Below are 25,241 nucleotides of genomic sequence, written 5' to 3' on the forward strand. Positions count from 1 at the left end.
AATTATAAATTGGATTCTTTTCTTCATTTATCTTTCTGATAGTTCATCATTAGTGTATAGAAATGCAACAGGTTCCTGTATATTAATTTTGTGTCTGCAAAGTTCTTAATTAATTAGCTTTACTACATTTTTGGTGCACCCTTTGGTGTCTTCTCTATATAGTGCTCTGTCATATGAAAATAGTGAGTTTTTACTTTTGCTTTTCTTATTTTGATGCTTTTATTTCTTTTTTGTACCTGATTGCTATGGCTAGGTTGATGATTTTTACATCTATATTTATCAAAGATATTGGCCTATAATTTTCTTTCTTGTAGTGTTTTTGTCTGGTTTTGGTATTAGGATAATGGTGGCCCTATAGAACGAGTTTGGAAGTATTCCTTTGTCATTATTTTGGAAAGTGATAGATATTAACTCTTCTTGAAATATTTGGTAGAATTCATCATGAAGCCATCTGGACCTTGATTTTTCTATGGGGGAGCTTTTTGATCACTGATTCAATTTCATTACTAGTAATGAGTCTATTCAGATTTTCTGTTTCTTCATGATTCTGTATTGGATGATTATATGATCTAGAAGTTTTTTTCATTTCTTCTAGGTTGTTTAATTTTTTGGCATGTAATTGTTGATAGTATTCTCTTATAATCTTTTGTATTTCTGTTGTATAAAGTTATAATTTTTCCTTTTTAATTTCTGATTCTCTTTTTTAGGGTGTTCCTTTTTTTTTTATCGGCCTAACTAAATATAAATTTCTTGATGTTGCTTGTCTTTTTAAAAAACCAGCTCTTACTTTCATTGATCTTTTGTATTTTTTAGACTCTATTTCATTTTTTTCCTCTAGGATCCATCATTTTCTTCTTTCTCCTAAGTTTGGGCTTTGCTTATTCTTCTTTTTGTAGTTCCTTTAAGTAGATATTTAGATTCTTTATTTGATATTTTTGTTTCTTGGAGTACACCTGTATCGCTACAAATTTCCCTCCTAGGGCTGCTTTTGCTGTGTCCCATACATTTTGGGACATGCAAAAGAATGCTCAAACTACCCAACACTGTGCTCATTTCACATGCCAGCAAGGTTATGCTCAAAATTGTTCAAACTAGGCTTCAGCAGTACATGAACCAAGAACTTGTAAATGTACAAGCTTGGTTTTGAAGAGGCAGAGGAATCAGAGATCAAATTACCAAAATTCATTGGGTCATGGAGAAAGCAAAGGAGTTCCAGGAAAACATCTACTTCTGATTCATTGACTACTCTAAAGCCTTTGATTGTGTGGCTCACAACAAACTGTGGAAAATTCTTAAACAGATGGAAATACCAGATCACATTACCTGCCTCCTGAGAAATCTGTATGCAGATCAAAGGAAAAAAAAAAAAAACAGAACTGGACTTGGAACAACTGACTGATTCAAAATTGGGAAAGGAGTATGACAAGGTTGTATATTGTCACCCTGCTTATTTAATTTGTATGCAGAATATATCATGCCAAATTCTGGGTTGGATGAATCACAAGCTGGAATGAAGATTGCCAGGAGAAATATCAACAACCTCAGATATGCAGATGGTACCACTCTAATAGTAGAAAGTGAAGAGGAATTAAAGAGCCTCTTGATGAGGGTGAAAAGGGAGAGTGAAAAAGCTGGCTTGAAACTCAACACTGAAAAAACTAAGATCGTGGCATCTGGTCCTATCACTCAATGGCAACTATTAATAGAAGGGGGAAAAGTGGAAGCAGTGACAGATTTTATTTTCTTGGGGTCCAAAATCACTTCAGACGGTGACTGCAGTCATGAAATTAAAACAAGGCTTGCTCCTTGGAAGAAAAGTTATGACAAACCTGGACAGTGTATTAACAAGAAGAGACATCACTTTGCTGACAAAGGACCATATAGTCAAATCTATGGTTGTTGCAGTAGTCATGTATGGATGTGAGAGTTGAACCATAAAGAAGGCTGAGTACAAAAGAATTGATGCTTTCAAACTATGGTGCTGGAGAAGACTCTTGAGACCGACCTGGACTGCAAGGATATCAAAACCAGTCAGTGTGTTAGCCACTCAGTTGTGTCCGACTCTTTGCAGTCCCATGGACTATAGCCTGCCACGCTCCTCTGTCCATGGGATTTCCCAGTCAAGAATACTGAAGTGGATTTCTGTTTCCTTCCTAAAGGAAATCAACCCTGAATATTCATTAAAAAGTTTTATGCTGAAGCTCAAACTTCAATACTTCGGCCACCTGATGCGAAAAACCGATTCACTGGGAAAGACCCTGGTGCTGGGAAAGATTGAAGGCAAGAGGAGAAGTGTGCAACAGTGGATGAGATGGTTAGATAGCATCACGAACTCAATGAACATGAATTTGAGACAGTGGAAGACAGGGGAGCCTGACATGATACAGACCTTGGGGTTGCAAAGATTTGGACACGACTTAACACTGAATACAACATAGATTTTAGAGGTGTGTTTCCATTTTCATTTGTCTCAAGGTATATTTTGATTTTTTTATTGACCTATTGGTTATTTAGCAGCATGCTGTTTAGGTCCTTATGTTTGTGTTTCTTCCAGTTTTTTTTTTTTTTTCATGTAGTTGATTTCTAGTTTCATAGTGTTGTTTTCAGAAAAGATGTTTACCATGATTTGAATCTTCTTATATTTAATGTTACTTTGTTTCATGGATTAGCATGTGATGTATCTGGAGAATGTTCTATGAACACTTGAAAAGAATATGTATTCTGCTGCTTTTTAATGGAATGTTCTATGTATATCTATTAAGGTAATCTCATCTCACATGTTAAGGTAATCTAATTTGTTAAGGCCAGTGTTTTCTGTTGGCTGATGTATCCATTGATGTAACTGGGATATTAAAGTCCTCTAAAATCCTTGTATTTCTGTCTCTTTCTTCAGTTATTTCTGTTAATATTTGCTTTATATATTTAGGTACTCCTCTGTGGGAGGAGAAGGGGACGACCGAGAATGAGATGGCTGGATGGCATCACCGACTCTGTGGACATGAGTTTGAGTGAACTCCGGGCGTTGGTGATGGACAGGGAGGCCTGGCGTGCTGTGATTCATGGGGTCGCGGAGAGTCGGACACGACTGAGCGACTGAACTGAACTTAACTGTTAAGTGCATAAATGTTTGCAAATGTTATATATCCTTGTTGGATTGACCCTTTAATTATAATTTAATGCCCTTCCTTATTTTGTTACAGTCTTTGTGTTAAAGTCTGTTTTGTCGTATATAAGTATTGCTACTATGGCTTTCTTTTAATATCCATTTGCACTTTCAGTCTGTGTGTCATTAGATCCGAAGTGAGTTTCATATCAGCAACATATATGTGCCCTGTTTTGGTATCCATTCAGCCCTCTATTTCTTCTGATTGGAGAATTCGTCCATTTAAATTTAAAGTGATTATTGATAGGCGTTTACTTACTGCTATTTTGTTCATTGTTTTCTGGTTGCTTTTGTAGTTCTCTGTTCTTGTCTTCTCCTCTTGGTTTCTTGTGTTTTGATGGATTCCTTTAGTAATATGTTAGGGTTCCTTAAGAAAGTAAATCTAGCAACCATCAGTGACATACTGAACAGCACAGGGAACTCTGATCAATATTCTATAATAATCTAAATGAGAAAAGTACATGAAAAAAGAATATATACATGTACATGTATAACTGAATCACTTCACTGTATACCTAAAACTAACACAACATTGTTACTCAGTTATACTCCAGTATAAAATAAAAATTTTAAAGGAAAGTAAATCTTAAGTTTTCATCACAGGGAAAAAATGTAACTATGTATAATGATTAATTTAACTAGACTTACTCTGGTGACAATTTCACAATGTATACAAATATTAGGTCATTATGTTGTATACCTGAAATTAATGTAATGATTTTTTCAATTATATTGTCATTTAAAAATAAGACAACTCTGGTTGTCCTCTGGATCTTTTTAAATTACTTTTGCCTAATTAGGCCAGGTTCATGTCATCTAGTAACTGTAATTTTTCATGAAGTGATGCTTGAAGATATCAGAAATCTGGGAAGTATGCCATTAGTGGGGAAGGTAGCCGAGTCTTAGTTTTTTTACTTCCCAGTTGTTTGACCTTGAGCAAAATCCTTTTCCTCTCTGAGCTTTGGTTTTCTTATTTCTAAAACAAATTTAGTAATGTCTTCCCTAACACACATGATTGTTGTAAGGTTTGAAGTATAATAACATATCAGGATTATCACTCTTATACTGCAAGTAAACTCCCTATTCTGTAGGCCACTAAAATTGTGCTCTAGGACTGGCATCTACTCTGTGCCTACAATAGTATCTCCTGAAAGGCACCTTTGAAAGGAACAGGGTTCAGAGACCACATTCAGGGATGATGCAGACTCAAAATGGAGAAAGATGTTGAGTCAGGAGTATGTGTATGGCACCAAATCTCAAAAAGGGAGTTTTGAGTACTGAGCACTTAAATTTTGGAATTGAGACAAAATGATGCTCTATGTTATCCTTTTCTCACCCCATTCATGTTTTATTTTTTTTCTTTCTTCTCCTGTCGTTCCAGGTGCATGACGACTGCAGGAGATGGTTTTCCAAGGAATGCTGGTTTGGAAGTCATCGGTCATCAGTCATTCCACCCACTGCCCTGAGTGACCCCAAAGGTGATGGTGAGTAGCTAAACGTTAATCTCAGAAGTACATTGGGGAGGGAGGGAAGGTGCAAAGCCTGGGGGAAATGACTGCAATTAAATTATTCTAGTCAACCAGTGAAGCATTTCTGAAAGTAAAAGTGTGCAAATGTGTAGAGCATGCCTGTGTGCTCTGTTGCTCAGTGTGTCCTACTCTTTGCGACCCCATGGACCATAGGCCACCAGGTTCCTCTGTTCATGGGATTTTCCCAGCAAAATACTGGAGTGGGTTGCCATTTCCTCCTCCAGAGGATCTTCCTGACCCAGAAATCAGACCTGCGTCTCCTGTGTCTTGTGCATTGCAGGCAGATTCTTTACCGCTGAGCCACCAGGGAAACCCTTATGTGTGGAGACAACTCATGACTTTTAGACTTTTGGGATGGTGAATGTAGATGTATCTGTATGTGGGGATGTTCTTTGTAGCCTCTGTCACAATTGTTTCCAAATTATCAGAATTCATTTCAGCTTTTTCATGATTTCCAGACACTAGATAATCCATGAAATAATTTTGTTTGCTTGCTGCCTACTTCATTGCCAAGGAAAACCCAACATTACCTGGGAGCAGAGAAAGGAAAAGAAAGAAGAGTATATAGTTTCCTTAGAGAACAGAAGGGGGAAGGATTCCTGTAAACATTACAACTGTTTTAGAACTAGACACAGCATAAGTGCACATACATGTATGTGAGCTGCTCTAATATTTTCCAATTTCTTTCCTAATCCCAGCACAGATACATACAGACATTGGTACATGGAATGAGCCACTCACACAGTTTTCTGCAGGCAAGCATACTCATATGTCTCCATGATGACATGCTCAGTCCCATATCCCTCACTCAGGGATGCATGCATATAATAATCTCAGATCTATTCAAATATTTATCCACATAGATTCACCTACAAGATAGGTGACTAGAGAGGTCATGAGACTGATACCTTGGTACATAAGAGATACTTGACTGGCTAGGAGAAAAAAAGGGACTACTGGGAAGATGGAGTTGATAGAACAGGAAAAGTAGCAAACTAGTCAGCCAAGTGTACTCAGGCTCCTAATGAAAGTCAATGAAGTCCTGAATCTGAAGTGGTGAGACTTTGCTCACCACTACAGGAACCTGGGGAACATGTCTTTGGAGAGACTGAAGGATATCCACTTCAGCATCTAATAAATCACTCCCAAATAAATGTTAAGGGGCTGCCACCTCTTTGTAATTGGCCCTATGGGTTCTGTGTTTCCTGGCCTAGTGGAAGTTAGAATTTTTTAGTTTGTTTTTTCCCATCCTATATAATTTCTCATTCCTGTTATAGATGGTCAACTAATAGCATTGCTGCTTCCTTTTGCTTTCCACCAACGTCATATTATAGATTAGAAGCACCTATGCTAAGCCATTCTTTTTGTGTAATGACTCATATAAATGCCTCATGAGTTAGCCTTTCATCCTCGTCATCTGCAGTCTTGATCAAACTGAATGTCACTCTTGAGAACTCATCATTCTAGCATGTATTACTTGGTTTCTTAGGAGTATCTTTTAAAACCTCTGTATCTTCTTGACTTTTTCTGGTTTCTTGGTCTAGGCAGATACGCTCCTTAATGGATAGTCTCCTGCTGGGAGTCCCACCCATCTTGGAGATGATAAAATCATTAAAAATGATCTGGGCCAACCCCTCTGGTCAAGCTAGGGAATCCCTTCTCCAGCATCCCAGAGTGGAGGCATCTGAGGAAATATGTGTCATTGTTGAGTAGAACTCATCTATTCATTCATTATTTATTCAGTCAACAAACTCTTAATTTCTGAGAATGTCTTCTAATTTCCCCTTTTTCCCACCCAATCTGCTTGGTAAATTTCTTCTCTCATCCTAGAGGGTGAAAACAAAAGTTAATTCTTATCTCCTGTTTAAAGGTTTCTGTAATGCCCCTCCCCATTTCTCTTGACAAATAAATCACTTCCTTTGCTGTGAACCTAGAACACATATCCCAGAGCACTTACCACACTATATTATAGTTCATCACATGAATGTCTCCTACTCCAGACTGGGAGCTCTTGTACCACTAGCACTTAAACCTGGATACATGGCATATGCAGAGTCAAGATTTGTTTCATGAATTAATTAATACATTTACTGAGTACCAAGTATATGTAAGGCTTAGTGATAAACAATGTAGAGAATAGGATATGACTAAGACAGAATCCCTGATTCATATGGGGGCAAAATTCATATGCAGTATTTGTAAAATCTGAGAATGCATCAGAATCATCTGGAAGGCTTGTTGAAACACAGATTTCTAGGCCCCAGTCTCTGCCCCACAGCTTTTGATTCAGTAGAGCTGAGTAGGGCACAAGAATTTTCATTTCTAACACATCCTCAGATGATGCTGATACTACTAGTCTTGGGAGCCTACTCCATCATGTACTAACTGTGTGACTTTGGGTCAGTTACTTAACCTCTCTTTGCCTTATGTACCATTTGTTTTCTGCCAATAGGAAATAAATCTTTACTTGGATGCCTTATGAGGGTTAAATGAGGAGCTAACATTTGTAAAAGAGGATTTTAAAATACAGGAATGGGAACAGGAAGCCAACCTTAACATCCTTTTGTGGTATGAACTGAACAAGTTTGAAAGTGACTGTTGGTTCCTTGGTTTGGGGCACTGTGATTATATTAATGTAGCTCAAAGAAACATGAGCTCTTTATTGAAAGGCTCTTTCAGACTGTTGACTCATCTGGAGTGTAAAGTCAAGTAAATCCCCTAACCCCTTTTCATACTTTGATGCTGCCAAGCCAAGTTCCTATTGTCCTGTTCTGCTGCAATTTATGCCCTTGGGCCTAAAGGCCAAGCTTCACATTTATCCCCTTTTCAGCTTGTTGACTTTGACCCAACTGCTTGTTAAGGTCATTTGTCAATCTTGATTCTGTCATCCAGTGGCTTTCCCTCCAGCTGTAGGTACTTCGAAGTTGACAAGTTGCCCTTCTGTATTTTTATTTTAATTAGTTAAAATTGCTGAATAATGCAGGACATTCCCGTATAATTAACATTAGCCTATTCAAAAGCAACCTTGTGGACACAATTATTTACTTGGCTATGAATCTTCTTAACATTGCTATATTCTAGCCCACATTACTATCCATGTAGTAATCTTGTCACCTTGTTCACAGGATTCATATAACATCTTATTGTCATTTTATCTGGTCCCTGTCACCTCTCTCCCTCACTCCACAGTAGCCATGCTCTTCTCTTCACTGTCCCTAGACATCCCAGGCCATGTCCCTTCCCTGGGTAGCTTCTTAATCTTCCTCCTGACCCCTAAAATCTCTTCCCCCAGATATGTGCTTTGCTTACTACCTCCCTTCATTCAAATCTCATCTCAAATGACATCTCCCCAGAGGAGCCATTCCTGATCATCTTGTCTAAAATGGCATCCCTTTCAGTCTCCATCCGCTTTTCCTGCTCTATTTTTCTTCATATCACATTATTTCCTATGTTTATTTGTTATGGTCTATACCCTTGTATTAGAATATAAGTTCCACAGGAGCAAAGATTGTTTCTATCTTGTCTATCATTATATATCAGAACGTAACAAGAACAAGCACAAAGAATGCCCTCAATACATATATGTTGAACGAATGAATGTCTTAACTACCATTATTTTAATATATTTTTCATAAAAAAAAAGCGTTAAAAAAGGATAACATGTTCAAGGAGGATAACTACTTCCAGGCTATGCTACTGAAGGGACATAGCAGACTCCTCATGTAGTTATGAGCCCTGGCAAGTCCTGAAAATTTGGTGGATGACAGCCTAACTGGTTTAGGATGCCTTTAAAGTTCCACTGGCCAGTGAGTAGAACTTGGCCCATAGAGGAAGCTTGCTTTAGATTTTTCCAGGTAAAATAGCCATGAAATCTGCACAAGTCAGTAGTCTTCCTTCAGGCTCCTTTTTATCCAAGCTACAAACAAATGGGACATTTCAACCTGCCTCTCTCCCCCTAGCCCACACCATTCAGGAGCAACCCACATCCTTTTTCCTCTTTACACTTATTTTTGCTGGGGAATCCCTGCAAAGCCATTAGCTCAGAGGTTTGGGGGCTCACAATTTGTCTAGCATCTCCTATGAGGCCATTGTTCACTGCCTGTCTCCCTGCCAACAGACTCTACGACTCAGCATGAGCTGGAAGGCTTTGGCAATTTAGACTGCTATAACTTCACTTCTCTATGGGGAATTTTACTATTGGGGATTATTAAAAGCTTCTGTCTTGTCCATACAATTTCCCTATAGTCTTGTTTCCCCTGAAAGTTGATATAACTTAGATTTCTCTACCAGAGCCTTAGAGGAGCAATTAAAGTGCCCTGCTTCACCCCACGTTGATATCTTCTGTTATTAGTTCCTGGCTGAAAGGTAGGCTTTCCTACCTATCTCTCTTGACCTTATGTCTTCTCAGTGTAGCAACTGAGCTATCACTCACTGAGCTAGTACTCATTAAGTGTGCTGACCCTTCTCCTAAACTCTCAGTGTTCTCTTTCCTTAGTTTCCCCTTGGCATTTTATTGATCTTTGGTCGTGGTACCAATTTTTATTCTTTGTGTTACAGTACACTCTTGCGTATGTCTGTCTCCCCAGCTTGAGGGCAAGGTCTAGAACCCTAGAAGTATCTAGTATGATGATTGGTATGTAGTAGTTACTTAGGAAATATTGGTTACCTGGCAACAGCTGGGCAAAGACCAGCTGTTTCTTCTTTTTTTTTTTTTTTTTTCATGAAAGTCCCTTTGGGTTGCATCTGACTTCCCTTCTGTTCTTCAGTCTCAGAGGCACAAGGAAGCTGTGGGAGGTATTAGATGCTTGTTATCTTGATGGTGGTGATTGTATCATGGGTGTTTGCCTATGTCTAAGTTCATTAAATTTTACACATTAAATATATGCAGTTCTTTGTATATGCTATACCTCAATAAAGTTGTTTTTAACAGTCTGCGAAATTTGATGTTATGTCATCTCAGTGGCCCTTTCTTTTCTTTTTTTTCTGTTGTGTGCATTATTAGGCCAATTAGTAGTATCTCCAGACTTTTGGAATCTTGATTGGTCTTCAGCCTGTTCATGCCCCCTTCTCATCTAAATCAACTCCAAAAGCGGCGATCATCAAGGGGTCGTCTTCCTCCAGAAATTCAAGCAGTACCTTAACCCATCTCAAGTATTTGACCTGTCAAAGGGTGGACCTGAAGCCGGGTAAGCACGGGGTAAGGGATGTAGTTGGACACACAGAAATGATTCCTTTCTCTGCACATTCTAGAGTAGGATAGGCTTCTTGGAATTAGTTCTAGTACCTGGGCAGGAAAGATCTATTTTCTCAAGACAGGACACAAACACAGCTCCAGAACATCTTGAGTTGGCTGGCTAGAGGACTTTTAGCTCTCTCCATAAATCTTTTCAAGCCAATGTCTTGCTCTCAGATTTGCTTCATCTTTTCCAGTTCAGTTCAGTTCAGTTCAGTCGCTCAGTCGTATCCGACTCTCCACGACCCCATGAATCACAGCATGCCAGGCCTCCCTGTCCATCACCAACTCCCGGAGTTGACACAAACTCATGTCCACAGAGTCAGTTATACCATCCAGCCATCTCATTCTCGGTCGTCCCCTTCTCCTCCCACCCCCAACCTTTCCCAGCATCAGAGTCTTTTCCAGTGAGTCAACTCGTGGCATGAGGTGGCCAAAGTATTGCAGTTTCAGCTTCAGCATCAGTCCCTCCAATGAACACCCAGGATCGATCTCCCTTAGAATGGACTGGTTGGATCGCCTTGCCGTACAAGGGACTCTCAAGAGTCTTCTCCAACACCACAGTTCAAAAGCATCAATTCTTTGGCAATCAGCTTTCCTCACAGTCGAATTCTCACATCCATGCATGACCACGGGAAAAACCATAGCCTTCACTAGACGGACCTTTGATGGCAAAGTAATGTCTCTGCTTTTTAATATATTATCAAGTTGGTCATAATTTTCCTTCCGAGGAGTAAGCGTCTTTTAATTTCATGGCTGCAATCAGTATGTGCAGTGATTTCGCAGCCCAAAAATATAAAGTCTGACACTGTTTCCACTGTTTTTCCAACTATTTCCCATGAAGTGATGGGACCAGATGTCATGATCTTTTTTTTCTGAATGTTGAGCTTCAAACCAAACTTTTCACTCTCCTCTTTCACTTTCATCAAGAGGCTTTTGAGATCTTCTTCAATTTCTGCCATAAGGGTAGTGTCATCTGCATATCTGAGGTTATTGATATTTCTCCCAGCAATCTTGATTCCAGCTTGTGCTTCTTCCAGCCCAGTGTTCCTCTTGATGTACTCTGCATAGAGGTTAAATAAGCAAGGTGACAATATACAGCCTTGATGCACTCCTTTTCCTATTTAGAACCACTCTGTTATTCCAGCAACAGTCAGAACTGTTGCTTCCTAACCTGCATACAGGTTTCTCAAGAGGCAGGTCAGGTGGTCTGGGATTCCCATATCTTTGAGAATTTTCCACAGTTTCTTGTGATTGACACAGTCAAAGGCTTTGGCATAGTCAATGAAGCAGAAATAGATGTTTTTCTGGAACTCTCTTGCTTTCTCCACGATCCAACGGATGTTGGCAATTTGATCTCTTGTGCTTCTGCCTTTTCTAAAACCTACTTGAACATCTGGGAGTTCACGGTTCACATATTGCTGAGGCCTGGCTTGGAAAATTTTGAGCATGACTTTACTAGCGTGTGAGATGAGTGCAATTGTGCAGTAGTTTGAGCATTCTTTGGCATTCTCTTTCTTTGGGATTGAAATGATGACTGACCTTTTCCAGTCCTGTGGCCACTGCTGAGTTTTCCAAATCTGCTGGCATATAGAGTGCAGCACTTTCACAACATCATCTTTCAAGATTTGAAATAGCTCAACTGGAATTCCATCACCTCCACTAGCTTTGTTCGTAGTGATGCTTTCTAAGGTCCACTTGACTTCACATTCCAAGATGTCTGGATCTAGGTCAGTGATCACGTTATCGTGACTATCTTGGTCGTGAAGATTTTTTTGTACAGTTCTTCTGTGTATTCTCGCCACCTCTTCTTAATATCTTCTGCTTCGGTTAGGTCCATACCATTTCTGTCCTTTATCGGGCCTATCTTTGCCTGAAATGTTCCCTTGGAATCTATAATTTTCCTGAAGAGATCCCTTGTTTTCCCTATTCTGTTGTTTTCCTTGATTTCTTTCCATTGATCACTGAGGAAGGCCTTCTTGTGTCTCCTTGCTATTCTTTGGAACTCTGCTTTCAGATGCTTATATCTTTCCTTTTCTCCTTTGCTTTTCACTTCTCTTCTTTTCAAAGCTATTTGGAAGGGCTACTCAGACAACCATTTTACTTTTTTGCATTTCTTTTCCATGGGGATGGTCTTGGTCCCTGTCTCCTGTACAATGTCATGAACCTCCGTCCAGAGTTCATCAGGCACTCTATCTATCAGATATAGTCCCTTAAATCTATTCCTCACTTCCACTGTATAATCATAAGGGATTTGATTTAGGTCATATCTGAATGGTACAGTGGTTTTCCCTACTTTCTTCAGTTTAAGTCTGAATTTGGCAATAAGGAGTTCATGATCTGAGCTACAGTCAGCTTTGGCCTTGTTTTTGCTAACTGCATAAGCGTTTCTCCATCTTTGGCTGCAAAGAATATAATCAATCTGATTTCGGTGTTGACCATCTGGTGATGTCCATGTGTAGAGTCTTCTCTTGTGTTGTTGGAAGAGGGTGTTTGCTATGACCAGTGCTTTCTCTTGACAAAACTCTATTAGCCTTTGCCCTGCTTCATTCCGTGCTCCAAGGGCAAATTTACCTGTTACTCCAGGTGTTTCTTGACTTCCTACTTTTGCATTCCAGTCCCCTATAATGAAAAGGACATCGTTTTGGGTGTTAGTTCTAAAAGGTCTTGTAGGTCTTCATAGAACCATTCAACTTCGGCTTCTTCGGCATTACTGGTTGGGGCATAGGACTGGATTACTGTAATATTGAATGGTTTGCCTTGGAAATGAACAGAAATCATTCTGTCGTTTTTAAGATTGCATCCAAGTACTGCATTTTGGACTCTTTTGTTGACCATGATGGCTATTCCATTTCTTCTAAGGGATTCCTGCCCACAGTAGTAAATATAATGGTCATCTGAGTTAAATTCACCCATTCCAGTCCATTTTAGTTCACTGATTCCTAGAATGTCTATGTTCACTCTTGCCATCTCCTGTTTGACCACTTCCAATTTGCCTTGATTCATGGACCTAACATTCCAGGTTCCTTTGCAATATTGCTCTTTACATCACCGGACCTTGCTTCTATCACCAGTCACATCCACAACTGGGTATTGGTTCTGCTTTTGTGCATCCCTTTATTCCTTCTAGAGTTACTTCTCCACTGATCTCCAGTAGCATACTGGGCACCTACCGACCTGGGGAATTCCTCATTCAGTATCCTATCATTTTGCCCTTTGATACTGTTCATGGCGTTCTCAAGGCAAGTATACTGAAGTAGTTTGCCATTCCCTTCTCCAGTGGACCACATTCGGCTGTGGTCCATGTGATCAGATCAACTAGTTTCCTGTGATTATGATTTTAGTGTGTCTGCCCTCTGATGTCCCCTCGCAATACCTACCGTTTTATTTGGGTTTCTCTTACCTTGGTCGTGGAAAATCTCTTCACAGCCGCTACAGCAACGTGCAGCCACTGTACCTTACTTTGGACGAGGGATATCTCCTCAAGGCCGCCCCTCCTGACCTTGAACGTGGAGTAGCTCCTCTCGGCCCTCCTGCGCCTGCGCAGCCACCGCCTATTGGACGTGGGGTAGCTCCTCTCGGCCGCGCCTCTTTGCCTGGTCGGTTGGGGCCGGCATCTCTCACATCAGTGCCGCCGGGGCCGGTGTCTCTCACGTCAGCACCACCGCGGCCAGCGTCTCTCGCGTCTGCGCCGCCGGGGCTGGTGTCTCTGTCTCCTCCTCTGAAGTCAGGAGACATAGTTTCCTGACTTCAGAGGAGGAGACAAACTGATATTACTATACACCTTTCCTGATATTCACTCTTTTTCCTGGGGCCAAGTTTACATATCTCTATTAGAGGGCTGTATTATTTAGAGACCATCTGGCTGTTCAGCCCTGGTTTTTGTGAACCCACTGGCAACTGTGCAAGGCATTCCCCCAAGGCCTCAGCAAGTAGATTTGGCTAGGCCACTAGTAACTTACAGAACAAGGTTGAGCCAACAAAAGTGTGGGTCAAGGTAAGGCCTACTCTCCAGGATTGCCTATGGGAGCATTTCGTATGATCTTAAGTACACAGAGAGATAAAGGTTAAGGAAAAGGAGGCAGGTAGCCTAATAGCAGAGTGCAGAAGGAGCAGTCCTTAGCTCCTGGCACATTGTAGAAAAGAGTTTTAAAACTTGTCAGTTCATGAAATGACTGCCCTTTCCCTTCTCCTTTCCAGGCTCTGCATGTTCAAGAACTTTGCTTGCTTTCGCGTGGTGGTTTGTGGTGGAGATGGCAGTGTGAGCTGGGTCTTATCTCTGATTGATGCCTTTGGGTTACATGAACAGGTGAGTCCCTCGCTGATTTAGTTTAACCATCGCTAGAGAGACTAGGAGTATGGAGCTGCTTATCCCACGATGTCCCCGTCTTTACTCTCTTTGTCTATAAAATGTATGTTTCCTACTGGTTTCACAGTCAAACTGACGGGTAGATTCCCAATCTAAACCTATACCATTTGGGGCTCTATCAATAGGAAGGACAAAAAAGGAAATTAGCAGAAAACATGAGCAATGCTCTATTCCCCAAGCCCCAAGATGAAGATTTGAAGGGGAGGAGAGCAAGCAAAAAAGAAGTGGCATCAGGCAGCATTCAACACCCACTCCCTACCCTTCTTGAGGCCATTTATTTTCTTTGCTGAGTCTCAAGTGTAGCAGAATGTTCCTCTACCTCTACCTCACCTCGCTTTCCCTAAGTAGCCCCCTACTCTTCTGACTGCAGTAACTTTGTCTCCTTGAGGTACCTCATCTCCTTGGACCAGCCTAGATAAAAATTTGTGGCTGTTTCTCTTTTAGAATCTTAACTACAAATACTGGCATATTCTAGCAACTTTTCTGCTTACTGTGTAGGTTCTGTATTGCCAAAAGCGGGACCCAACTACTTAGGGAAAATTCCACTCAATTTCAAACATCTTCCTATTACACTTCCTAAAATCACAAGTCCTTTATTGCCACTGACTTTGAGACCGTATTCTTTCCCAGAAAGCACCCGCTGGGTCCTTTTATGGGTGGATCTTGGTAGGATTGTCTGAAAAGGTTGCCTTGTATTGTTCTTGCAGTGTCAGCTGGCAGTCATCCCTCTTGGAACTGGTAATGATCTGGCTCATTTCCTTGGCTGGGGTGCATTCTGGAACAAAAACAAGTCACCTCTGAACATCCTCAACAGAGTAGAGCAAGCTTGTGTTAGGATCCTAGACAGGCGAGTGGCTGAAAGATCAGGTCACTGTGGCTCTTCCAGTCTCTTGCCAGTTACTCTCAGTTACATTATCTCAATCAGAGATGTTGTAAACTCCTTCACAGAGCCTCCTAGGTTTTCTGGCTCCAGTGCAGGGAAATTTGGGGGATCTTGTTTATTAAGATAAAAGGATCTACCATGTATCCTTTAAACATCACTGAAGCCCCTCTTCAAACTTAAAAGATCTTAGAGCAGGAACCCCATTAGTAAATTTCAAGGGTTCTTCGAACCTCCTTCAAATCTCATAGCTAATTGTCTATGTAAGCATAGTTTTTCCTTGGGAAAGTTTCCATCTTTCTATTCTAAGATTGTATAAAAAACCGTTCTATAGTTTTATAGCTTCATCCAGTTCTCAAAGAAATTTAAAAAGAGGAGTCATAAACAATTGGTCTGGATTATTTGTGCCCTAGAAAAGAGAGAATATTGCCCTCCAATCTTCCGAGAAGAAAGATTTTCTATGAGGGGGCGTACTATTTGATTTATGGCTGCTAATAAGACTATCTTTGGAAGCTTTTTCAAGGTACCAAGCTGGGCCCTAGCACAAATATTCTTATTCAGTAGGTCTTGGGTAGGGCCCTGGTATGTATATGTTACAAAAGCACCTCAGGTGATCTTGATAGTTATCACTGCTTGGGAAGTTCTGCTCTCTGAGAACCCTGTGGTAGAATTCCTTCCATCAAACTGGCCTTGAGAAGTCATGAGGCAGAGGACCCTCTTGGTGTATACCTTGAGATCAAGTGACCTGAGATAACTTGGTCATCCCCTACAACACATCATGACTCACCACATAAATATTTTGACCTTTTTCATGACATATGAAGCATTGATGCCACCCTTTAATGAAACAGAGCTCTAAATATTTGTCTTTGAACTTCATCTCAGATGGAATGTGATGATCCGTGAGACTCCCAGACAAACCCCATTGCTAAGAGGGCAAGTTGAAATGAATGTACCCCGATTTGAGGTAATTAGTGCCTAGCTGTAATTCAAGCCAACATCTTTATTATGCATTGAAATAATAGGTAAAACACAGAGAGAAACATTTGTATTATCCATGGGCTTGATGAAGATGAGATCAATGAGGATTAGGGACATTTCAATCAGCAGTTCTTTACCAAACAAAACTGTGTGAGGTGTTGGGGATATAATTCCATTGGCAAATATGGATTAACTATAGAGTGTGAGATACTGTTCTAGGGTTGTTCTTATAGGCTACTTGGCAAAGAAGATTGCCACAGTTCATGCTGTCATGGAGCCCATAGTCTATGCGCAGTGGTAGAAAAATAGTTTAATAAAATAGTATGAGTGTTTGTATATAAGGAAATAGAAGGGAATGGAAATACTTAGCAGGTGTACCTAACCTGGGGCTTCTCAGGTGGTGTTAGTGGTAAAGAACCCACCTGCCAATGCACGTAGGTGTAAGAGATGCAAGTTTGATCCCTGGGTCAGGAAGATCCCCTGGAGGAGGACATGGCAACCCACTCCAGTATTCTTGCTTGGAGAATCCCATGAACAGAAGAGCCAGGTGGGCTGCAGTCCATAGTATCACAAAGAGTCAGACATGACTGAAGCGACTTAGCACACACGTACCTAACCCAGTCTGGTGAAAATCAGGGAAAACTCAGAAGGTCATTTCAGAAGCATTTCAAGGACCAGTGAGAGTTAATTCAGATAATAGGAAAAGAGGAGGCCTGTTTCAGACAGATGGAACAGTATGTGTTACCAAGGAAAGAGAACATGGAATATTCACAGAACATAAATGCATTCATAATGACTAAGGCATAGGGACCAGGGAGTGGTTATATAGGGAAAGTAACCAAACATGAGGTTGGAAAGGTAATCAGAGGTCAGGCCAGGAAGGACCTGGTAAACCACTGCAGGAAGTTTAAACTTTTTTTTAGTTGATTTAGGGCTCCCCTGGTGGCTCAGAGGGTAAAGAATCTGCCTGCAATGTAGGGGACCCAGGTTCAGTCCCTGGGTCAGGAAGATCCCCTGGATAAGGGAATGACAATCCACTCCAGTATTCTTGCCTGAGGAATTCCATGGACAGAGGAGCCTGGCAGGCTACAGTCCACAGGGTTGCAAGGAGTTGGACACAACTGAGCGACTAACACTTTCAACACGTAGTTGATTTAGGGCTTCCCTGGTGGCTCAGATGGTAAAGAATCTGCCTGCAATGCCAGAGACATGGGTTTGAAGACCCTCTGAAGGAGAGCATGGAAACCCACTCCAATATTCTTGCCGGGAGAATTTCATGGATAGAAGAGTCTGACAGGCTGTAGTCCCTAGAATTGCAAAGAGTCAGACAAGATTGAGGCAACTTAGCACACATGCACACAAAGTTTAAAGTTATTATAATATAATAGCTCTATTTTGCTGTGCAATATAATATAGCTTTATTGCTTATTCTATAGATAGTAATTTGTATCTAGTAATCTCATATTCCTGCCTTGCTCTTCCCATCTTCCTTCTCCCCACTTGTAGCCAGCAGCTTTTTATAAATATCTGAGTCTATTTCTGTTTTCTAGTATTAATCCTTTTGTCTTATATTTTAGATTCCACATATAAATGGTAGCAGTATTTGTCTTTCTATGTTTACTTATTTCACTATGAATAATACCCTCTAGGTCCATCCACATTTTTGAAAATAGCAGAATTTCATTCTTTCTATGACTGTTACTTCCCATTTTGTGTGTACACACACACACACACACACAAATCTTCTTTATCCAATGGCAAGAGTGAACATAGACATTCTAGGAATCAGTGAACTAAAATGGACTGGAATGGGTGAATTTAACTCAGATGACCATTATATCTACTACTTTGGCAGGAATCCCTTAGAAGAAATGGAATAGCCATCATGGTCAACAAAAGAGTCCGAAATGCAGTACTTGAATGCAATCTTAAAAACGACAGAATGATTTCTGTTCGTTTCCAAGGCAAACCATTCAATATTACAGTAATCCAGGCCTATGTCCCAACCAGTAACGCTGAAGAAGCTAAAGTTGAACGGTTCTATGAAGACCTACAAGACCTTTTAGAACTAACACCCAAAAAAGATGTCTTTTTCATTATAGGGGACTGGAATGCAAAAGTAGGTTGTCAAGAAACACCTGGAGTAACAGGCAAATTTGGCCTTGGAGCACGGAATGAAGCAGGGCAAAGGCTAATAGAGTTTTGTCAAGAGAACGCACTGGTCATAGCAGACACCCTCTTCCAACAACACAAGAGAAGACTCTACACATGGACATCACCAGATGGTCAACACCGAAATCAGATTGATTATATTATTTGCAGCCAAAGATGGAGAAGCTGTATACAGTTAGCAAAAACAAGACCAGGAGCTGACTGTGGCTCAGATCATGAACTCCTTATTGCCAAATTCAGACTTAAATTGAAGAAAGTAGGGAAAACCACTAGACCATTCAGATATGACCTCAATCAAATCCCTTATGATTATACAGTGGAAGTGAAAATAGATTTAAGGGACTAGATCTGATAGGTAGAGTGCCTGATGAACTCTGGACGGAGGTTCATGACATTGTACAGGAGACAGGGACCAAGACCATCCCCATGGAAAAGAAATGCAAAAAAGTAAAATGGCTGTCTGAGGAGGCCTTACAAATAGCTGTGAAAAGAAGAGAAGTGAAAAACAAAGGAGAAAAGGGAAGATAGAAGCATCTGAATGCAGAGTTCCAAAGAATAGCAAGGAGACACAAGAAAGCCTTCCTCAGTGATCAATGCAAAGAAATAAAGGAAAACAACAGAATGGGAAAAACAAGAGATCTCTTCAAGAAAATTAGAGATTCCAAGAGAACATTTCATGCAAAGATGGGCTCGATAAAGGACAGAAATGGTATGGACCTAACAGAAGCAGAAGATATTAAGAAGAGGTGGCAAGAATACACAGAAGAACTGTACATAAAAAGATCTTCACGACCAAGATAGTCACGATAACGTGATCACTGACCTAGAGCCAGACATCTTGGAATGTGAAGTCAAGTGGGCCTTAGAAGGCATCACTACGAACAAAGCTAGTAGAGGTGATGGAATTCCAGTTGAGCTATTTCAAATCTTGAAAGATGATGCTATGAAAGTGCTGCACTCAATATGCCAGCAAATTTGGAAAACTCAGCAGTGGCCACAGGACTGGAAAAGGTCAGTCTTCATTCCAATCCCAAAGAAAGGCAATGCCAAAGAATGTTCAAACTACTGCACAATTGCACTCATCTGACATGCTAGTAAAGTCATGCTCAAAATTCTCCAAGCCAGGCTTCAGCAACATGTGAACTGTGAACTCCCAGATGTTCAAGCAGGTTTTAGAAAAGGCAGACGAACCAGAGATCAGATTGCCAACATCCGCTGGATCATGGAGAAAGCAAGAGAGTTCCAGAAGAGCATCTATTTCTGTTTCTTTGACTATGCCAAAGCCTTTGACTCTGTGGATCACAATAAACTGTGGAACATTCTGAAAGAGATGGAATCCCAGACCACCTGACCTGCCTCTTGAGAAACCTGTATGCAGGTCAGGAAGCAACAGTCAGAACTGGACTTGGAACAACAGACTGGTTCCAAATAGGAAAAGGAGTGCGTCAAGACTGTATATTGTCACCTTGCTTATTTAACTTCTATGCAGAGTACATCATGAGGAACGCTGGGCTGGAAGAAGCACAAGCTGGAATCAAGATTGCTGGGAGAAATATCAATAATCTCAGATATGCAGATGACACCACCTTTATGGCAGAAAGTGAAGAGGAACTCAAAAGCCTCTTGATGAAAGTGAAAGAGGAGAGTGAAAAGGTTGGCTTGAAGCTCAACATTCAGAAAACGAAGATCATGGCATCTGGTCCCATCACTTCATGGGAAATAGATGGAAAAACAGTAGAAACTGTGTCAGATTTTATTTTTGGGGGCTCCAAAATCACTGCAGATGCTGATTGCAGCCATGAAATTAAAAGACGCTTACTCCTTGGAAGGAAAGTTATGACCAACCTTGATAATATATTAAGAAGCAGAGACATTACTTTGCCAACAAAGGTCCGTCTAGTCAAGGCTATGGTTTTTCCCGTGGTCATGTATGGATGTGAGAGTTGGACTGTGAAGAAGGCTGATCACCGAAGAATTGATGCTTTTGAACTGTGGTGTTGGAGAAGACTCTTGAGAGTCCCTTGTACCGCAAGGAGATCCAACCAGTCCATTCTAAGGGAGATCGACCCTGGGTGTTCATTGGAGGGACTGATGCTGAAGCTGAAACTGCAATACTTTGGCCACCTCATGCCACGAGTTGACTCACTGGAAAAGACTCTGATGCTGGGAAAGGTTGTGGGGGGGGGAGAAGAAGGGGACGACCGATAATGAGATGGCTGGATGGCATCACCGAATCTGTGGATATGAGTTTGAGTGAACTCCGGGAGTTGGTGATGGACAGGGAGGCCTGGCGTGCTGTGATTCATGGGGTCGAGGAGAGTCGGACACGACTGAGCGACTGAACTGAACAGTTTCTGGTGAACGGTGAAGGGACTAGGCATACATATACATGTAACCCTTCTCCTTCAAACTCCCCTCCCATCCAGGCTGCCGCAAAACACTGAGCTGAGTTCCCTGTGCTAGAGCAGTAGGTCCTTGTCGGTTATCTACTTTAAATATAGCAGAAGAAACACACTAAAAAAGCCTTTTTTTTTTTTTGCATGTAGGATCCTAGTTCCCTGACCAGGGATGGAACCTGTGCCCTCTTCATTGGGAGAGTGGAGTCTTAACCACCGGATCACCAGGGAAGTCCCTCAAGAAACACATTTTTTATTCAGCACCGCTGGCTCAGACAGTAAAGCGTCTGCCTGCAATGCGGGAGACCCAGGTTCGATCCCTGGGTTGGGAAGATCCCCTGGAGAAGGAAATGGCAACCCGCTCCAGTACTCTTGCCTGGAAATTTCCACGGACTGAGGAGCCTGGTAGGCTACAGTCCATGGGGTCGCAAAGAGTCAGACAGACTGAGACTTCACTTTCACTTTTGCGTTCCAGAGGCCATACCAGGCACTTGATAGAGTGCCAACATATCCCTCAGAAATATCCCGAGTCTTCTTGGATTTACATACAAAGGATATATTTATGGAGCTGAAACAAAGATGAGGACCCAGGGAAAGGAATTCATGGCTAGCCACGCACTGGAGGGCCTCTAACAACATTTCTAGGGACAGAGTGACTCGCTTTGCATGCGGGCAGACAAGGGATGGTTTTTGTGGACATATATTGCAGGAGATTGCTCACCACAAGTGCACAACAGGATATGGCCAGGATTTAACCTCTGAATCCTAGGCTCTGCCTCTAGTCTCTTTACCTCTCTAGCAGTAAGGAAGTCATAGTTCCTTTTTAACAGCTCTCAAATGGGGACTGTGAATATAAGACTCCCTGCCCGGTATAACTCAGAGAAGTTCTGTGAAGTGGGTGTGAGGTGCTTTCCAAGTACAAAGACAGAGAACTATTTTTGCCGTGCTTATTTCTGTCTCCAGAATGGCTAATGAGAACACTCCTGGCTCACGTGTCCCTCTCACGTCTTTCCAGTCCTCACTGCCCTCCACCTAGTGGTCACCACGGAGAGGGTCTGTTGAGATTTTTGATTCTTTAGGCTGGTGGATGAATGTCCAGGATAATCACTGCTACTCATCTTGGATCTGTGAATGGTCAGGGCTCTGTGGGCCCCATGCTGGTTGGAAACAGTCCCTGGGTGAGTGTGTGAGCAGATCCCAGTTTCTTGTAGAGGTGAATACAGTGACTCAGAAAGCCCTGAAATACGTGGGTGGCTCAGCTTTCAGTTCACAGTAGAAAGGAGCTGGTTCTCCAAGTTTTTGCTAAGTCAGCACAAGAGATCAGAGCTGAGATCAGAGGGTGAAACAGATATTGTCTGGAAATTGCCCCATACTTACAGGGACCCAGACCATGACCCTGGGTGAAGCTTGTCAATTCCCAGTGCCTGTTTGTCATCTGTAAAATGGGTGGCTTGCCTGTTGGTGGTGTTGCTTAATCTTTGTCACTTGTCCTAGAATGAATGTCTGTTCAGGCACAGGCCCCCAGCTTATCTCTTGAAGCTAACAGTCATTCCTCATATGGAAAGCACTCTCTGTGCTGCCTTTCATTGCCGGTGGTCTACATACACTGCCACCTCTCTGGAGGCTTGCTTGCAAAATTCATTCAAATTTTTAAGGCGCATATTGTATTTAATAAGCACTAGCAATTCTACTTCTAGGAATTGATCTTACATTCATATGCACACGTGCACAAACTAATATCTACAAGATAGTCATGGTCTGTAACAATGAACGCTGCAGACAGCCTCATTGTCCATCAGGAAGGGGCTGACTGGGGCTTCCCCCATGACTCAGTGGTAAAGAATCTGCTTATGGACATGCAGGAGCTGCAGGAGATGTTTATTCAATTCCTGGGTCAACAAGAAGCCCTGGAAGAGGTCATGGCAATCCACTTTGGTATTCTTGCCTGGAGAATTCCATGGACAGAAGAGCCTGGTGGGCTACAGTCCATAGGGTTGCAAAGAGTTGAAAACAACTGAAGGGCCTGAGCATGCAAGGGGCTGATTAATCTGTTGCTTCCATATAATGGAATTTTAGGCAGCTACTAAAAAGAATGATGTAGTTCTTTATGTGCAGTTATGAAATGATCTCAAGATACAAGAGGCAAGAAACAGAGTAGCTTTTGAAGTGTGCTTCATGTGTGTGACAAAAGAAAACTCATCCATGCTTGTAAATGTACAGATTCTCTTCTGAAGGCTCATGGGAAACTAGTAATAATTACCTTCCCTTCCTATCAGAAAGGGCAATGCAAAGGAGGCCTGGGGGCATGGATAAGAGGGGCAGTGCTTTTTTCCTTTTAAGCTTTCAGACACTTAAAACATGAGTTTAGGGACTTCCCTGGCAGTCCAGTGGTTAAGACTCCAAGCTCTTAATGCAAGGGGCATGGGGTTCAATCCATGGTAGGGGAATCAAGACCCTACATACTGCATGGCAGAGCCCAAAAGAAAAAGTAGGACAAAAGTACACTTTGAAACAATGACATGAGTCCTTCTTTTTAAATTTGTTATTATTATTATTTTTTACTTTTTGGTCACACTGCACAGCCTGTGGGCTCTTAACTCCCTGACCAGGGGTTGAACCCAGGCTCCTGGCATTGGAAACACGTAGTATTAACCACTGGAGCACCAGGGAAGCCCCAACATGTTTCATTTTAAACAGTATAACCATTCAAAATTATTATAGTATTTATTTTCAGTTTCTGGTAAAAAAAAAAATTACCTTTTTTACATGACTCCTTTACCCAACTTACTTGATTTTTTTTTCTAAAATTTTGATTTTATATTGGGGTACCACTTTGCTGACAAACGTCTGTATAGTCAAAGCGATGGTTTCTCCAGTAGTTATTTATGGATTTGAGAGTTGTACCATAAAGAAGGCTGAATGCCTAAGAATTGATGATTTTGAACTGTGGTGTTGGAGAAGACTCTTGAGAGTCCCTTGGATTGCAAGGAAATCAAGCTAGTCAATCCTAACGAAAAGCAGCCCTGAATATTCACTGGAAGGACTCACGCTGAAGCTGAAGCTCCAATACTTCAGCCACCTGATGCGAAGAACTGACTCATTGGAAAAGACCCTGATGCTGGGAAAGATTGAAGGCAGGAGGAGAAGGGGACGACAGAGGATGAGATGGTTGGATGGCATCAATGGACATGAGTTTGAGCAAGCTCCAGGAGAGAGTGAAGGACAGGGAAGCCTACTGTGCTGCAGTCGCAAAGAGAAGGACATGACTTAGCGACTGAACGACAACAGTTGATTAACGATGTTTTGTTTCATATGTTCAAGAAAGTGATTCAGTTAAACATATACATGTATCTGTTCTTTTTCAAAATCTTTTCACATTTAGGTTATTACAGAATATAGAGCGGAGTTCCCTGTCCTTGTTGATTATCTATTTTAAACATAATAGTGTGTATATGTCAATCCTAAACTCCCAACTTATTCCTCCCCACCAGAGGGATGCTATTTTTGTATCTTCAGAATTTAGTATCATGTGCATTTTCTGTCAGTTTATAAACAGTCATCTGGCAGGAAGTGCTCAGGAGTCCCTTGGCATTTCAGGCTCCGTCTTAGAGTCTCTTTGATCTCTAAATCCAATGAGGGACCCAGGTCTCACGGGGGTGGGACAACTCACCCAGAGGCTCATCCTTGCTGCAGTCTTTCACCCAATCCCTCGTCCCACCAGTTGCATTGGCTTTTGGAATCGTGCTTTGACCCCAAAAACACAGCCTTCTGTGCCTTCCCCTAGAAGAAGAATGATGTCTGAACCTGGGAAAGGAGGGACAGATTACTATCTCCTCCGATAGAGGGTGTTGTGTAGTGGAAACTGCACCGGCTTTGCAGTTGCAGAAGCTTAGTTTCATATTCCAGCTTCTGCTGCCGAAGCTGTGAAAGTTCAAGAAACTGCCGTAATCTTGCCAGGTGGTCTGCTTATCTGTAAAACGGGCTGACTGCTACTGAGTCCTGGGACTGGAAAGACGAGAGGAGGTCATTGTGTACAGTGCCTGGCACACAGCAGCTGCTCCGCGAATAGCTGCAGCTGCGCACATGGTCACTGAGGGCAGGGTGGCCTCTTCTCACGAGGGAGGGAAGAGACAGTGGTGGTTGGAATTGAGGGCCCCCTGGGCTTGGCCCCTTGCTGGGTAGAGGTGAAAGGGCATGGTGCCTGCCTGCCAGGAATGCTCGGTGATTAAGTAGTCTGAGAGAACCTCAAGTCTGCAGCCGCCTCTCTGTAGCTCTGACGTCTGGAGATGATGTGGTCGGCCCCAAGGTGACTGTTTGCAGGACGGGACTTGCCCTGGTGTTCATGGTGGTGACTCTGGTCAAGGAAGAGCCTGACTCAGGAAGAAGCAGGAGTGCTGGAAGCTGCTCTGTGAGGCTGGCATGACCCCAGCATCAGGGGTTCTTATTTCCTGGCTCCACACGTGACTCTGCAGCACACTGGCCTTTCCTGCCACTTGGGAATTGTTTTCAAAATGGGCT

At 41.8% G+C, this 25,241-nt stretch overlaps 1 pseudogene; it reads left to right on the forward strand.

Annotated features, from left to right (window-relative positions):
• The window catches only part of LOC148774794 (diacylglycerol kinase kappa-like), a 113,670-nt pseudogene extending 97,514 nt beyond the window's left edge, over nucleotides 1-16,156 (forward strand).
• Nucleotides 16,157-25,241: the final 9,085 nt, after the last annotated feature.

This window comes from Moschus berezovskii, chromosome 19 (assembly GCF_049115385.1).
Source record: "Moschus berezovskii isolate FMDL1 chromosome 19, NW_MosBer_1.0, whole genome shotgun sequence".
NCBI classification, from domain to species: Eukaryota; Metazoa; Chordata; class Mammalia; order Artiodactyla; family Moschidae; genus Moschus; species Moschus berezovskii.